The following is a 17,604-nucleotide window of genomic DNA, read 5'->3' as shown; positions in this document are numbered from 1 at the left end:
TAAGGAGACAAAAGACCTGTATGCAGAAAACTATAAGACACTGATGAAAGAAATTAAAGATGATATAAACAGACGGAGAGATATACCATGTTCTTGGATGGGAAGAATCAACATTGTGAAAATGACTATTCTACCCAAAGCAATCTACAGATTCAACACAATCCCTATCAAACTACCAATGGGATTTTTCACAGAACTAGAACAAAAAATTGCACAATTTGTATGGAAACACAAAAGACCCCAAATAGCAAAAGCAATCTTGAGAACGAAAAATGGAGCTGAAGGACTCAGGCTCCCTGGCTTCAGAGTATATTACAAATCTAGAGTAATCAAGACAGTATGGTACTGGCACAAAAACAGAAATATCAATCAATGGAACAGGATAGAAAGCCCAGAGATAAACTCGTGCACATATGGTCACCTTATCTTTGATAAAGGTGGCAAGAGTATACAATGGAGAAAAGACAGCCTCTTCAATAAGTGGTGCTGGGAAAACTGGACAGCTACATGTAAAAGAATGAAATTAGAACACTCCCTAACACCATACACAGAAATAAACTCGAAATGGATTAAAGACCTGAATGCCAGACAGTATAAAATTCTCAGTGGAAAACATAGGCAGAACACTCTTTGACATAAATCACAGCAAGATCTTGTTTTATCCACCTCCTAGAGTAATGTAAATAAAAACAAAAAGAAACAAATGGGACCTAATGAAACTTCAAAGCTTTTGCACAGCAAAGGAAACCATAAACAAGACCAAAAGACAACCCTCAGAATGGGAGAAAATATTTGCAAATGAAGCAATGGACAAAGGATTAATCTCCAAAATATACAAGCAGCTCATGCAGCTCAATATCAAAACAACGAACAACCCAATCCAAAAATGGGCAGAAGATCTAAATAGACATTTCTCCAATGAAGATATACAGATTGCCAACAAACACATGAAAGGATGCTCAACCTCACTAATCATTAGAGAAACGTAAATCAAAACTACAATGAGGTATCACCTCACACAGGTAGAATGGTCGTCACCAAAAAATCTACAAACAATAAATGCTGGAGAGGGTGTGGAGAAAAGCGAACCCTCTTGCACTGTTGGTGGGAATGTAAATTGATACAGCCACTATTGAGAACAGTATGGAGGTTCCTTAAAAAACTAAAAATAGAACTACCATATGACCCAGCAATCCCACTATTGGGCATATACCCTGAGAAAACCATAACTGAAAAAGAGTCATGTACCACAATGTTCATTGCAGCACTATTTACAATAGCCAGGACATGGAAGCAACCTAAGTGTCCACTGACAGATGAATAGATAAAGAAGATGTGGCACATATATACAATGGAATATTACTCAGCCGTGAAAAGAAAGGAAATTGAGTTATTTGTAGTGAGGTGGATGGACCTAGAGTGTGTCATACAGAGTGAAGTAAGTCAGAAAGAGAAAAACAAATACCATATGCTAACACATATACATGGAATCTAAAAAAAAATGGTTCTGAAGAACCTAGGGGCAGGACAGGAATAAAGTAGACGTAGAGAATGGACTTGAGGACATGGAGAGGGGGAAGGGTAAGCTGGGACGAAGTGTGAGAGTAGCACTGACATATATACACTACCAAATGTAAAACAGCTAGTTAGTGGGAAGCAGCTTCATTGCACGGGGGGAGATCAGCTCAGTGCTTTGTGACCACGTAGAGGGGTGGGAGGGAGACGCAAGAGGGAGGGGTATGGGGATATATGTATACATATAGCTCTTTCACTTTGTTATACAGCAGAAACTAACACAACATTGTAAAGCAATTATACTCCAATAAAGATATTTTTTTAAAGTAACAAAAAAATAAATTAAAAAAATAACAAAAATAAAAATCCCCTTGTCCTTCCTGCACTTGACCACTGTGAGTAGCAGATGATCGGAAAAAAGTGAAATCATTTGCACTGGTATGGGGCACACCAATTTTATGATCATAAGGGATGGCAATAACTCCAGAACCTGGGGAGGGAACACTTTAGACCCTGGGAAGTAAGTACTTAAGGAAGGGGAGGAATTAATGCTCCCTTCCACCTCTAGATCCAGCATTGCACCTTGGCAAAACAATTACATGGTCCACCTGAGGCAAGCAGCCGCTGCAGCTGACAATCTGACCTACTGCTGGATTTCTCATCATGGTCTTTGTGCTATGATAAGTGAATAATTCATGGAAATATGGAAGGCCTTGAACTATTCTGCTTTGCCTAGCCTCTCTTCATAAGGGTATAAAAACATGGACCAGCACAACTTGTTTCAATATGACAAATACAAATGCATGTTTTCCTTGATGTCCAAGTGATCTTGAGCTATGTGTTAACAATCAAGGCTGCAACTACTCAGTGACACTTTCCCATGTGATATATGCAAAACAATGTCATGGTGATCCAAATCAAGTTTAACAATAAATCCAAACTAGAGTGACCTGTGTCTCTTGGTTTTATATGCTTGTCTATAGAGAATAGGCCACGGAATATCTCTCAGTTGGGTTTCTTTCTTGGCCCATCTATTATATATGTCCCTGTAATTACAGATAACAGCACCAAAGATTAACAGGTAAACTTAAATTTCCTTGTGCAGGCCATAATGGAGAATATCCTGGGCTTACACTACATCTTGGATTTCTGAAATAAGACCTACTGGTCTCCCCTGGGATTTAGTCACAGTTGCCTGACTCTGGGACTCTGGAGTCATAGCTGAAGTCAATATTGCCAGTTGGCCTCATCCTCCTTTTGGGAGCGATATTAATAGCTTTAGTTGATTGCTGTATGACACAAATTGAATATATTTGGTCCTAGCCTCTGCTGTTTAAATGAATCAGTGTGATGAAGAAGCGTCATACTCATGTGATAATTTGTCAGAAGCCAAGGTGGTAGGACCAAAAGGTGAAATGTTGGGAAAGGCAGTTCTCTACAGGTTTTTCATGGCCTTACCTTTCTTGCTGGGAATGACAAGATTATAAAGCCCTGACACTCTATCTGGGCCACTCTCAGGGTTGTGTTTACAATGAGCAACACTGTGAGATAATGTCTCCCTCCAGAACAAAGAGGTTGCTTACTGCTTGCTATAAAATGCAGAGTCCCCAAATTCAGAGTCTGTCTCCTGTAACACAACCTGCCCTTTGTGTAGGTATCCAGCTTGGCCTTCTGTGTTGCTGGCGTGTGTCTTGGAGGTCAAGGGGAAGTGACATAAACATGCTAATGCTCATGCTGCTTGTTGTGCAATGAATAATAAAGTCCTTAGGGTCTCTGACCCAAGACCCAAGCCTTTAGTCTTCTACCAGCATTCGTGAAACAAGACCAAGCTAAAAACATTTTAGCTTGAAGAAGAGAAAAATCAAATTCCACAATCACCCCTCTTATATTTTCCTTTATACAGATTTCAGCTATATTTTAAATGTTTTCTTCTTTCCATGATAACACCTTTTTCTCCCCTCTCCCTCTTTTTTTTTTTTTTTTTTGCGGTACGCGGGCCTCTCACTGCTGTGGCCTCTCCCGTTAAGGAGCACAGGCTCCGGACGCACAGGCTCAGCGGCCATGGCTCCTTGATATCTCTTTCAAATTAAAAATTATATTTTTCCAAGGAAGACACACAGATGACCAATACATGAAAAGATGCTCAATATCACTAATCATCAGAAAAATGCAAATCAAAATCACAATCAGATGTCACCTCACACCTGTCAGAATGGCTATTATCAAAAAGAAACAAATAACAAGTGCTGGCAAGGATGTGGAGAAATGGGAATCCTTCTGCATTGTTGGTGGGAATGTCAATAGGTGTAGGTGCTATGGAAAACAGTATAAAGGTTCCTCAGAAAATTAAAAATAGAACTACCATATGATCCAGCAATTCCACTTTTGGGTATTTATCCAAAGAATATGAAAACACTAATTTGGAAAGGTATCTGCACTCCCATGTTCACTGCAACGTGATTTACAGTAGCCAAAATATGGAAATAACCTAAGTGTCCATCAATGGATGAATGTATAAAGAAGATGTGGTATATATACTGTGGAATATTATTCAGCCATAAAAAAGAATGAAATCTTGCCATTTGCAACAACATGGATGGACCTAGAGAGCATTATGCTAAGTGAAATAAGTCAGACAGAGAAAGACAGATACCATATGACTTCTCTTATATGTGAAGTCTAAGAACAAAAACGAAAAAACCCCAAACAAAAGTTCATAGCTACAGAAAACAGATTGGTGGTTCTCTGAGGTGGGAGGTGGGAGAAATGGGTTAATTGTTCAGGTTTTATTAGTTTAAATAAATTGAATTTAAAATGTTTTGTTTGTTTGTTTGTTTTTGTCCTCTGAGGCATTTTATTTGCATGTATGTATTACATCCCTAGAAAAAGAATCCATAGAAGAAGAATCCAAGGATTTTCCCTCCTGTGTGTTTTCTTCTTGCTTCTTCATGGTCCATGATGCCAGCTGAGGTTGTCAGTACAATGAAACCAAACTGACAGGACGGGAGCAGGTTATTCTGCCATTTTTCTAGATCTTTGAGTTGCACATCAAACCTGGGGCTGATCACTCCACACTTATTTATCCTGCCTGTGAGGTTCACAACAATCTTCCCAGCCCTGTGATCATCGATGATTTCAAATTCGCCAACATAACCATGCTTCATCATCACAGTGAGAAACCTGACGATGACTTTGGAGCATGGCCTAATAAGAAACTGGCGTTTGCCTCTCTTTTCGGCATTGTTGATACTCTTGAGAGCATCAGCCAGGGCATTCATGTGTACCATTATGGTGGCATGGAAAGATGGCGGAAAGAAAAGCTGAATTAAAAATGTTTTAAATTATACTCCTAACTGTCTATTTCAACTGGATGTTCTGATTAATCTTCCTGAAAAGATACTTACTCCTCCACAATTATCTAACGATATCACCATCCTCCTGGCCAATGAAGCTAAAAACTTTACAGTAATTTTTAATTTTTGCCTTTCCTTGCTCCCCTTATTCAAAATTGTTCACCATATCACAGATCCAAAGGATTCTCCAAGGCAGTGCTATTCAAAGTGCTGGTCCAGTGAAGAGGTTAACAACTTATGCAAGGATGTAAACCAAGCAGTTTTCAGTCACGGAGAAGTCCCATTCCTGTGGACTTAACAGTGCACTTAGTAAAACAGTTGACTGCTATTCTGAACCAAGCTTGTTACCAAAGTAACAGAAACCCAAGGTAACCCGGAAACAGCTTGCTGAACAACTGCCAGGCTGACCATATCTCATCCCCAAAAAAGTTAGAAAATATTATCCTAAATGTGGACCTTTACATGGGAGAGAACACTTTAGTATGACAATGAAGGTCACATGGTCATCTTTTTGCTTTAATTCCAATTTTTGGATAATTTTTCTTAATATATTCTTGTTTCCTCTTTTTTCACTAAGCACTATGTTTTCAAGTTCCATCCATGTGAATATACACACATTTACTCTTTACTTTTCTAATAGCTGCATAACATTCCATGGCACCTCTCCCAGTGATGGACATTCCAATTCTCTTTTACCAGAATGAATTCTGCAAGAACATCTTCACATATGTCTCCTAGTTTGGACTCTCCTTACTCTTTTCCAAAATTTTAAAACAGTTTCCTGTCTTCTTATTCTTAACTGCCCCCTAATTCAACTCTCCCTCTGCTCCCAGCAGTTCCAAAACCTTTGACAGCTTCCCATGTTACAGAATTAAACACTCTTATTTCATTTTGGTGGCCAAGGTTCTGATCCTAATTATCTGGCTTTATGTCTTACTATTACACTATCCATATTGTATTCTCCAGCCAAATAGAAATACTATTTTCTGGTCTTCTCATATATTTCTAACTTTCCTGTTCAACAAGCCTTTGCTCTTATTATTATACTCCTCTTTTTTTTTAATTTGTTTATTTATTTATTTATTTTTGGCTGCATTGGGTCTTCGTTGCTGCATGTGGGCTTTCTCCAGTTGTGGCGAGCAGGGGCTACTCTTCGTTGCGGTGCGCGGGCTTCTCATTGCGGTGGCTTCTCTTGTTGCAGAGCACGGGCTCTAGGTGCATAGGCTTCAGTAGTCGTGGCATGCAGGCTCAGTAGTTGTGGCTTGTGGGCTCTAGAGCACAGGCTCAGTAGTTGTGGCGCAGAGGCTTAGTTGCTCCACAGCATATGAGATCTTCCCGGACCAGGGATCGAACTCGTGTCCCCTGCATTGGCAGGCGGATTCTCAACCACTGTGCCACCAGGGAAATTCCTGTGCTCCCTCTTGAACGCATTTCCTCCCATTTGTAAATCCAGCTTTTGTGGTATTATTATACCTAGATTATATTTATTCATATACTTGTCTTGTGCTAGTCCCATAAAACTATACCTCTTTTATGCTAGTTATTTCCAACAATCATCAGCATAGTGCTTCATATGCCACATGTCCTCTTTATATACATGCTTAACTGAATAGCAACTCCTAAAAATAAGGAACTGTGGGTACAAAGAGACAAAAGACTTGATTCTGGCCCCAGGAGTTCATAGGATCATTTGCATGGAACCCTCACGGAGCCTTAGAATAGAGATTGGAACTAAGAGTAGGAATTAAGCTAGGCCTTAGGAAAAAAGGTCAGGTCTTAGGTAACATATTCCTTGTTACGGTGCTTTCCATGGTAGGAATGATATAACATTAATAACTAACGTAAATGAATACTTACTATGTGCCAAGCACTGTTTTATGGAGTTTACATGTACTGGCTTTTAATCTGCACAGCAGTTCAGTAAGGTCGGTAATAATATCATCATCTTCCATTTACAGAGGAGAAAACTGAATCCCAGATAAGTTGAAACATTTGCTCAAGATTGTATAACTAGTAAATGTTAGGTGTATGTACAGAACCCATGTAGTCTGTTTTCCTAACTTGCTCCCTTAACTTACTCTGTCTTTACTAACAGAAAGGATATTCTGTTTGGATGAGGTGTAAAAGTTTCACCAAGAACTAAAGTAAAGATACTTTTCTCAGGACTCTACACAAGTCTGAGAATCAACAAAGGAGAATCAACAGATTTCCCTTTTATGAAAACTGACTGTGGATCGAGGGCCAGAAGTTTATGAGATATAACGCAAATGTCAAATCCTACTGTTTTAGAAGGCATTCAGTAGATTATAGTGATTGTTCTCCTTAGCCTTAACTTTTTTACATGGGAATAATAATGGACTGAAAGCTCCTGGAGAGAAGCAATTACCATTATAACTGCAATTTTCAGCACAATTTCTGGTGTGAAATAACTAATAATAACAATAACTAACGTTTAGTAGTGTTTATTATTTGCTAGTGTTAAAGTAAAATAAAATGGAGACCAAGCTTGAAAATCCTCCAAGCAAACAAAACCAGTTAGGCTGCATAAGTTAAACTTAATCTATTGATAGCTTATTTCATGAACTTAAGCAAAAGGTAACATTATTTCTTGTATATGCCTCTGATAACAATAAGCAGAACTTAAATCATCTTCTGAAATAGTATAAGATAAACACTTTTAACCAGTCTCCTGTCATCTGTAAACTCCCACTGTAACAACCAATCATCGTAAATGTTAAACAACTTCCTCATTCTCGCTTTAAAAACCATCCTGTAACTACATGCCTCTGAGCTTCTAACCACTTTCAGTTTGAAGTCTCTCTGTTCACAGATAGCTTATTTCTCACTTAATAAAATATTCGTATCAAAAAAACTCTCTGAACTTTCTTTTGACAGTTTTTGGTGTCAGAAGTGGGACCTACAGAAGATCCCTGATTAGTCAAGAGGCTGGTGAGTAAACAAGTGCCAGTACTCATGGAGCCCATTATGCTCACTGTTTTCTCACTGACCAAGAAGTTTCACAGTACACCTCTCTTGAATCCAAGCTTCACTGCCTTTCGTGTTGAGCTCTCCAATTTTACCGAGCAACTATTGTCGAAACTTTTTGATAAGTCACCCTATTCTGTTCAAAAAGGGGCGGGAGTGTAATTCCCTGTGTTTCAGAACAGCTGTTCAAAAACAGGACCCCTCAGAGTTAAGATGTCCTGGAGAATCTAAGGTGAAGATGGGTTCTACCTGGTCCAAATCACAGACCAGGATCTTGTGCCTTTTGGAAAAATGGGTGAACTTTATGAAGGATGACTGGAATTGCAGTGGCCACTTTGGGGAACCTTTAATTTAGATAAGATAGTCCACCTTAGGGACACCCTTAAAAAGAGAATATTCCAAATTTCTCAGAGATGATGGTAGGCAAAACCTTCTAAAAGACAAAATGACTCCAAAAACAGCTTCTCTAAAAGAATCCTTACAGCACACAGAAAAAAATTTACCAAAAAAATTTTGGTAAAAAGCTCTAGCCATCAGCAGGTAACCTTAATTTATTACATCTGCCAGAAATAATTTGGATCCAGCTATTCTTTTGAGTTTTATATTACTGTACCTGACACATGGTTAAAATTTAAAAATGAAAGTTATACAATCTCTGTGTCTGTCTATATATTTATGTATATACGAGTTCATGTATGGTCTGTGATATTTTTTAAAGAGCTCTATTTAATCTGCTTAAAGGAAAATAAGCACTTATATAAATTAAGTGCTCTTAAAATTCTCAGAAATATAGAAACTAATCCAAATGCTTTTCAAGTTGGTGTGATCTGGAATGATATTTGGTAAATAAAAGCTACTTTAAATGTGTTGGTTTAATAAAATAGGGTTGTCAACATTAAATATAATGCAAATATACAAACATTTCTACCCAGGTTTACTAGTAAAATAAGCTCATGCTATCTTTATATTATAAAATTTGGCAGCAAGAAAAACAATATAAGATGATGATTAGCTGTTTAATCCAAGCATATTTACTAAAAACAAGTAAAATAAATAGATGTAAGATAAAAGTTTATACTAAGTTAACTTAAATGATGGATATTCATTATCTATTATATCCTATCTAGATCATTTCCAAATAAGATAATATACTGAAACATTAATTGCTAAACATAAATTTATCCTAAGTTTTTGGCTTGTTAATTTTTACAGATAAAAGCTACTTGGGGTTATAATAAACATATCTTTTCCCAGATTAAAAAACTGTACTATCAAAAATATGAACAGGTCAATTATGAATGTGAATGAAGTTGAATCAGTAACTTAAAAACCTCCCAAAAGTTCAGGACCAGATGGCTTTACAGGTGAATTCTACCAAACATTTAGAAAAAAGTTAGCACCTGTCCTTCTCAAATTATCCCAAAAAATTGCAGAATGAGGAATGCTTCCAAACTCATTCTGTGAGGCCAGCATCACTCTGATACTCAAACCAGACAAAGATATCACAAAAAAAGAAAATTACAGGCCAATATCACTGATGAACATAAACACAAAAATCCTCAACAAAATACTAGCAAGCTGGGCTTCCCTGGTCGCACAGTGGTTGAGAGTCCGCCTGCTGATGCAGGGGACATGGGTTCATGCCCCGGTCCAGGAGGATCCCACATGCCGCGGAGCAGCTGGGCCCGTGAGCCATGGCCGCTGAGCCTGCGTGTCCGGAGCCTGTGCTCCACAATGGGAGAGGCCACAACAGTGAGAGGCCTGCGTACCGCAAAAAAAAAAAAAAAAATTAGCAAGCTGAATTCAGCAATACATGAAAAGGGTCATACACTATGATCAATGCAGATTTAACCCAGGGATGGGACTGAACCAATCTCATCCTTGAATGTTTCAATATCCACAAAGCAATTAATGTGATACGTCACATTAACAAATTGAAGAAGAAAACCATATCATCTCAATAGATGCAGAAAAAGCTTTTGACAAAATCCAACAACGATTTATGATAAAAAACTCTCAACAAAGTGGGTACAGAGGAAATATACCTCAACATAATAAAGGCCATATATGACAAGCCCACATCTAACATCATAAGAGTGAAAAGCTGAAGGCATCTCCTCTAAGATAAGAAACAAAACAAGGATGCTCACTCTTACCACTTCTATTCAACATAGTATTGGAAGTCCTAGCCACAGCAATGAGACAAGAAAAAGAAATAAAAGGAATCCAAATCAGAAAGGAAGAAATAAAACCATCACTGTTTGTAGATGACATGATACTATACATAGAAAATCCAAAAGACAACTGTCCAAAATCCTACCATAATTCATCAATGAATTCAGTAAGGTTGCAAGATACAAATAAATATACAGAAATCTGTTGCATTTCTGTATACTAACAATGAACTATCAGACAGAGAAATTAAGAAAACAATCCCATTTACAACTGCATCAAAAAGAATAAAATACCTAGGAATAAATATAACTAAGAGGGTAAAAGATCCGTACTCAGAAAACTATAAGGCACTGATGAAAGAAATTGGAGACGACACAAATAGATGGAAAGATACACTGTGTTCATGAATTGACAAGAATTAAAAATGTTAAAATGACCATACTACTCAAGGCAATCTACAGATTCAGTGCAATCCCTATCAAAATACCAATGGCATTCTTCACAGAACTAGAAAAAATAATCTTAAATTTTGTATGGAAACACAAAAGACCCTCCAATATCCAAAATAATCTTGAGTAAGAAGGTCACAGATGGAGGTATCATGCTTCCTGATTTCAAACTATACTACAAAGCTACAGAAATCAGAAGAGTATGATACTGGCAGAGAAACAGAAGCATAGATTAATGTAACAGAATAGAGAGCCAAGAAATATACATTTCTGGTCAATTAATCTATGACAAAGGAGGCAAGAATATACAATGGGGAAAAGACAGTCTCTCCAGTAAGTGTTCCTGGGAAAACTGGAAGCTACATGTAAAGGAATGAAATTAGAACATTTCCTCTCACCATATATAAAAATCAACTCAAAATGGATTAGAGGGGCTTCCCTGGTAGCACAGTGGTTAAGAATCTGCCTGCCAGTGCAGGGGACACAGGTTCGAGCCTTGGTCCAGGAAGATCCCACATGCTGTGAAGCAACTAAGCCTGTGCACCACAACTACTGAGCCTGTGCTCTAGAGCCCACGAGCCACAACTACTGAAGCCTGTCCGCCTAGAGCCTGTGCTCTGCAACAAGAGAAGCCACTGCAATGAGAAGCTCGTGGCGCCACAATGAAGAGTAGCCCCCACTCACCGCAATTAGAGAAAGCCCGCGCCCAGCAACGAAGACCCAACGCAACAACAACAAAAAATGGATTAGCGACTTGAACGTAAGACCTGAAACCATAAAATTCCTGGAAGAAAACATAGGCAGTATGCTCTCTGACATTGGTCTTAGCAATATTTGAGGGTACGTCTCCTCAGGCAAGGAAAACAAAAGCAAAAATAAACAAGTAGGACTATATACATCAAACTAAAAAGCTTTTGCACAGCAAAGGAAACAATCAACAAAACAAAAAGGCCATCTACTGAATATAAAGATATTTGCAAACAGTATATCTGATATGTGGTATCCAAAATATACAAAGAACTCATACAATTCAACATTAAAAAAAACAAACAACTCGATTAAACAATGAGCAGTGGAACTGAATAGATATTTTTTCAAAGAAGACACACAGACAGCTTGACACTAGTTTTAGCAATTTTTTCTTTTGGATATGTCTCCTCAGGCAAGGAAAACAAGAACAAAAATAAATAAATGGTACTACATCAAACCATAAAGCTTTTGCAAAGCAAAAGTAACTATCAACACAATGAAAAGGCACCCTACTGAACAGGAGAAGATATTTGCAAATGATATATCTGAAAAGGGGTTAATATCCAAAATATACAAAGAACTCATACAATTCAACATTAAAAAAAACAAACAACTCGATTAAACAATGAGCAGTGGAACTGAATAGATATTTTTTCAAAGAAGACACACAGACAGCCAACAGGTACATAAAAAGATGTTCAATATCGCTAATCATCAGGGAAATGCAAATCAAAAGCACAGAGATATCACTTCACACCTGTCAGAATGGCTATTATCAAAAACCAACAAATAACAAGTGTAGACAAGGACGTGGAGAAAAGGGAACCCTTGTGCACTGTTGGTGAGAATGTAAATTGGTGCAGCCACTATGCAAAACAGTATGGAGATTCCTTAAGAAATTAAAAATAGAACTACCATATGATCCAGCAATTCCACTGCTGGGTAATTATCCACAGAAAACAAAAACACTAATTCAAAAAGATATATGCACCCCTATGTTTACTGCAGCATTACTTACAATAGCCAAGATATGGACGCGACCTAAGCACCCATCAACAGATGAATGGATAAAGAAGATGTGATATATATTTTAAAATGGAATATTACTCAGCCATTAAAAAGAAAGAAATCTAGCCATTTGCAACAATATGGATGGACCTACAGGGCATTATCCTAAGTGAAGTAAGTCAGACAGAGAAAGACAAATACTGTATGATTTCACTTATATGTGGAATCTAAAAAACAAAACTGAACAAACAAAACAGAAATAGTTATAGATACAGAGAACAAAGAGCTGGTTGCCAGAGGGGAGGGGATGGGGGGCAGAAAAAAAATAGGTGAGGAAGATTAAGAGGTACAAAACTTCCAGCAGCAAAATAAATGAGTCATGGGTATGAAATGTACAGTGTGGCGAATATAGTCAACAACTATATAATATCTTTGTATGGTGACACTGTAACTAGATTTATCATGGTTATCATTTTGAAATGTATAGAAATACTGAATCACTATGTTGTGTAACAGTAACTAACATAGTGTTGTAGATTAATTATACTTCAAAAACAAACAGCAAACAAATTCATAGAAAAAGAGATCAGATTTGTGGTTACCAGAGGCAGGGGGAATTGGATGAAGGCAGTCAAAAGCTACAAACTTCCAGTTATAAGATAAATAAGTACTAGGGATATAATGCACAACATGATAAATATAATTAACCCTGCTGTATGTTACACATGAAAGCTGTTATGAGAATAATTTCTAAGAGTTATCATAAGAAAAAAACCCTTTTTTCTATTTCTTTAATTTTGTATCTGTATAAAACAATAGATGTTCACTAAACTTATTGTGTATGTAAGTCATTATGCTGTATATTTCAGACTTACACAGTGCTGTATGTCAATTATAGCTCCACAAAACTGTAAGAAAAAATTGTACTGTGAGAAAACGTCTCTAAAAAATATAATTTTTTAAATTATGTATTCATGAATTTGCTAATCTACTATAGGATGCTGCTATTATGACAGTTCTCAACTGCATGCTTCCTAGTTTTCACTGGAAAATAAATGTTAATAAAGGTTAAAATTTATAATCAATATATAAAAAAATACTAGAAACAAGAAAGAAAGAAAACAACTTTGTATACAAAGTATGAGAGGAAAATGGGATGTATTTTTAGAAGAAGAGCATACAAAGAATATATGTTGTATTTTTGTTATGGAAAAAAGAAAGTAATTTTGTACAGTAATTTTGTAAAGTAAAATTACTGTTCATTCCAGAATGAGAAAGAGAAAAGGAATAACACAAACTCTAAATGGATATAGAAAGTGCTTGTTTAGAAATTTTATGTTGGAAGGTCAAAGTTAGCTAAAATTATTTATAAGGGTTTTAAAAAATGAGCTCAATAATAAACTGAAACAAACTAGAACGTTTTTACCCTCTGTGTTAAAAGCACAAAGTTTAAATTATTGGTCTGCTCTTAATAAGATAGAGTAAGTCCCCTACATATGAACCCTCAAGTTGCGAACTTTCAAAGATGCGAACGTGCATTCGCATGTCCAATCACATAAGTTAGTTCACGTGTCTGGCATACATAGTCACGTGTGCATCCTCTACAAGGGTTGTGTTTTTGCGTACTTCACTGTACAGTACTGTATAGAGTACAGTAGTACAGTATCTTTATTTCAAGCCCAGGATGTCCAGAAGTAAGCGTAAAAGCAGCAGTATACAGCCGATTGTGTTAGTTGGGTACCTAGGCTAACTTTGTTGGACTTATGAACAAATTGGACTTACAAACGCATTCTCGGAACAGAACTTGTTTGTACGTAGGAGACTTACTGTATTATAAAAGGTTTTTCTTTACCTTTTGTGTAAACTGTCTAGGAACTAAAGATTCTGTGTCTTAGCAAAACAATTTCCTGTGCTTCATGTTACCTAACTACTTAGGAAAACTGAATCTTTACAACATTACAAGAGGTAAGGTTTTTTTGGTTTTGTTTTGTCTTTTACAACTATGTAACTTTCTGTATTTGCTTTTGAAATCTTTTAGTTGTCACTTTGGCTGAATAGGTAACTAAGTTTTGCTTCACAGTAAAGCATTTACAATCAACTACAGGCCAAAATGCTTTGTCTTTATGGAGATTCATGGAAAGGACCCTGACAAGTACTCTGGAATACAGGTTTCTAATAACTTTAAGCTCATACCACTAAACTGAGTAAGAATTTCTAGAACTCTAATGGAGAAACTGCTTAATTCATAAAACTGCTAACCCAAGATCAAGCAAAACAAGGATTAATTACATGGGACCAAATGAACTGATGAAAATAATTATAACTTTTATGACTTTGTTTGAAACACTGTCAGTTCTTCAATGCTTGTTTTCCGGATTTAAAGAACCCTTTTTTCCTCTCCTTCTAAGCTATCTAAACTTAAAACAATTTGGTAAAGTATACTTTTAAAAGCAAAAATGAAACATTTACTTTTTCTCCTTACCTGATCCCTTCAGAATTAAAACAAACAAATTAAAAAAAAAAAAACAACAACCCTTACTAAGTATTCTTATTTTCATGGCAATATAGATGTTTGCGTAAATTCAATAAGAATCTGTTCTCTTTGTAACAGGACACAACTGGACAAGTCCTTGGCTTGCCTTCTTAGCATAAAGAGGCTTTTAAAGATCTAACCTGAGTTTACTTATTAAGACAGTTTTAAGGATCTAAAGTTGACTTTCTGGAGCCAATAAAGCCCCTTGTATATTACCAAAGCTTTGACTGGAGTATCATATTTGAGAATGTGCATAAAATCACTGTTCCTGCTGCACTTATGTAAATAACAAGCCAAGTTTAAAAAGACTAGGCTTATTTTACAAACAAATTATTTATGATTATCTTTGGTAAAAATGAGGTGACTACAGAGAGAAAAATTATGTTTAAACAGAAAACTTTGGTATATTCATAATCAAATTCGAGTCCTGTTTATTGTCTTTGAGGTTTTGTATCTAACTGTAAACTGGACTGGGTCCTGAACTCTTCTAGTTTTCTCCAATATCTGGCTATGACTCTCCAAACTAATATTTTCAATTTTCTCCTACCCTTCTGACTTGAAATAAAAACTAAAACTGTCCTTTTCCTCAAACCCTACAAGCTAAAACTATCAGTCTTGATATAGACTTCAGAGAAGTCACACAGTCTTGATATAGAATTCAGAGAAGTGATTACCCCATGATCTGTTGATCATGTATAGACAAGACAACCTTCATACCTACTTCTATGTAGGCCACTCAGAGCTCAGCAGAACACCTGATGACATCATCAAAGACATTCAAACTGCAAACCAGGAAAATCTATCAGTTTGAAACTGCCACCTTCATTCCACCTTCATCTAAAAATCCGAGCTCAATTCCAAAAATTTTCTCGACGGGCTGCTCCTCTCTAGACTCAACAACTACATTTATAATTTGTTCCAACTAATCTTTAATCTCTGTCTTTTTTTGTTTCCATAGAAATGCTTCTTATTGAATACTTGATTGCTCACACCATATAGAAGCCTACTTAGATGGAAGCTTACCTATAGCACCGCCTCCTAAAATAGGACATCCTCATGTTTATCCCATTCTAAGTAATCATGACATAGTTCAGTACTATAAGGCACTAATGCAATATTGAAAGGCTTATTTCCACAGGTCCATAAAGCTTTCTGTGATCTGCTTCCAAAGAAGACAATGTGCCCCATATATTAGAACCCAGAGATTCCATTTATTGGAAAAGACACCAACAAAAGACTGCACTTAAACTTCATTGGGAGAGACCTTATCCTCTGCAAAATCTCTACAGTTACAGCAAGAATTTGTAAATTCTTTAGCCAGAGTTATTTTAGACAACTGCATAGCCTTAGACACCCTAACCACCCAAGACAGAAGTGCATGTACTGTAACTGGTAAAAAAAAATGTTGTTTCTATGTTAATATATCAAAAAGATCTTAAAGATCAGATGCCAGTCTTTAATCAAATAGGCAACGCTTCTTCCCTTGATTATTTAGTTGGTTAAATCATGGCTCCTGGGACTCTCTGCTCTGGAGAATCTTTCAATCCTTGACTACTATTCCCCTCATAGTCATTATATTAACCTCCCTAGTGCCTTGTATCCTCTCAAGAGTTTAAATGTCTTTCAGCGACTACTCACACATCATATGTTATCCATCAGGATTAGACAACTGGAAGAACTCAATGATCCCACTGACCGTATTCAGGGTGACTATGTAACTGCAGGTAACAGCAACTACATGACCATCCATGCCAAGGACTACATCAAAGGGGTAGTGAGAGTAACACCATATTGGTTCACACTCTCAGCTTGTCGAGAGAAAGACCAAAAGTCGGAGACTTTTCAAATAAAATAAATGGAGACCAGGCTTGAAAATCCCCCAAGCTGACCAAGGCAGTTAGACCACATAAGAGAAACCAAATCTAGTTTATATCATGAACATGTGACACTTAACAGGTTATTCCTTGTATATGCCTCTAATAATCAACGTAAATTGTCTTCTTAAAATAGCGTAAGATAATCACTTTTAACCAATCCCCTGCTGTCTGTAAACTCCCAACGTAATAACCATTGTAAAGGTTAAACAACTTCCTCGCGCTCACTTTATAAGCCATCCTGTAATTACATGCCTCTGTGCTTCTGGTTTCTCCCTCAATAAAATATTCATATCAAGTAAAAAAATTTATTTTAATTAATTAATCCTTTTAATTAGGAGGTTAATCCTTTTAATACTAGGTGTTAATCTAGCTGTTAAGTAATAAGGAGGTTAATCCTTTTAATACTAGGTAGCCTTCTAAGGATTTAAATATGTTAAGTTTATTGCTCACTACAACGCCACGAGATAGGTACTGTTATTATACTAATTTTGTAGCTCAAGAACTAGGGCCCAGAGAGGTGAAATTACTCTCCTATAGTCACACAACTGGAGAATAATAGCAAAACCGGGAGCTGAACCCAGCAAGCACAACCAAGGATTTGAGCGCTGTGTCAAAGAATCAATATTTATCCCTGTTACAGTAACTGGGTGTAACTTTGCTAAAGGCTTTTGAGAGCCCCATCCAGTGTTTTGTTTTTTGTTTTGTTTTGTTTTACCAAGGCCTTCAGCTCCCGTCAGAGACAGGCCGCTGCCAGGAACCGCCCGGGCGTGGAGCTGTCAAGGCTGACTGATAGGACATCTATCGGGGGCCAGAGGGGCAAGCCTGCTGGGCAGCCCCCTGGTACGACGGTCCTCAGCGAGGAGAAGACAAAATCAGCGACCCAGGTCTAGAAACACCCGCGGGGCCTCCTCGGTGGGAGGCAAGAAGGGGGCGGGGAAGGGAAGCCGCGCGGGGCGGCG

General features: G+C 37.2%; 1 protein-coding gene and 1 pseudogene across 2 annotated transcripts in view; both read right to left on the bottom strand.

Moving 5' to 3' along the window:
- AMN1 (antagonist of mitotic exit network 1 homolog) overlaps positions 1-17,604 on the bottom strand; it is a 64,275-nt gene that overhangs the window by 46,313 nt on the left and 358 nt on the right. The window lies entirely within an intron of this gene.
- Positions 4,395-4,802, bottom strand: LOC112401060 (40S ribosomal protein S15a pseudogene; annotated as a pseudogene).

This window comes from Neophocaena asiaeorientalis, unplaced genomic scaffold (genome assembly GCF_003031525.2).
Source record: "Neophocaena asiaeorientalis asiaeorientalis breed wild unplaced genomic scaffold, Neophocaena_asiaeorientalis_V1.1 scaffold487, whole genome shotgun sequence".
Lineage (NCBI taxonomy): Eukaryota > Metazoa > Chordata > Mammalia > Artiodactyla > Phocoenidae > Neophocaena > Neophocaena asiaeorientalis.
Note: the sequence above shows the minus strand (reverse complement) of the source record. Positions and strands in the feature narration are given on the sequence as shown.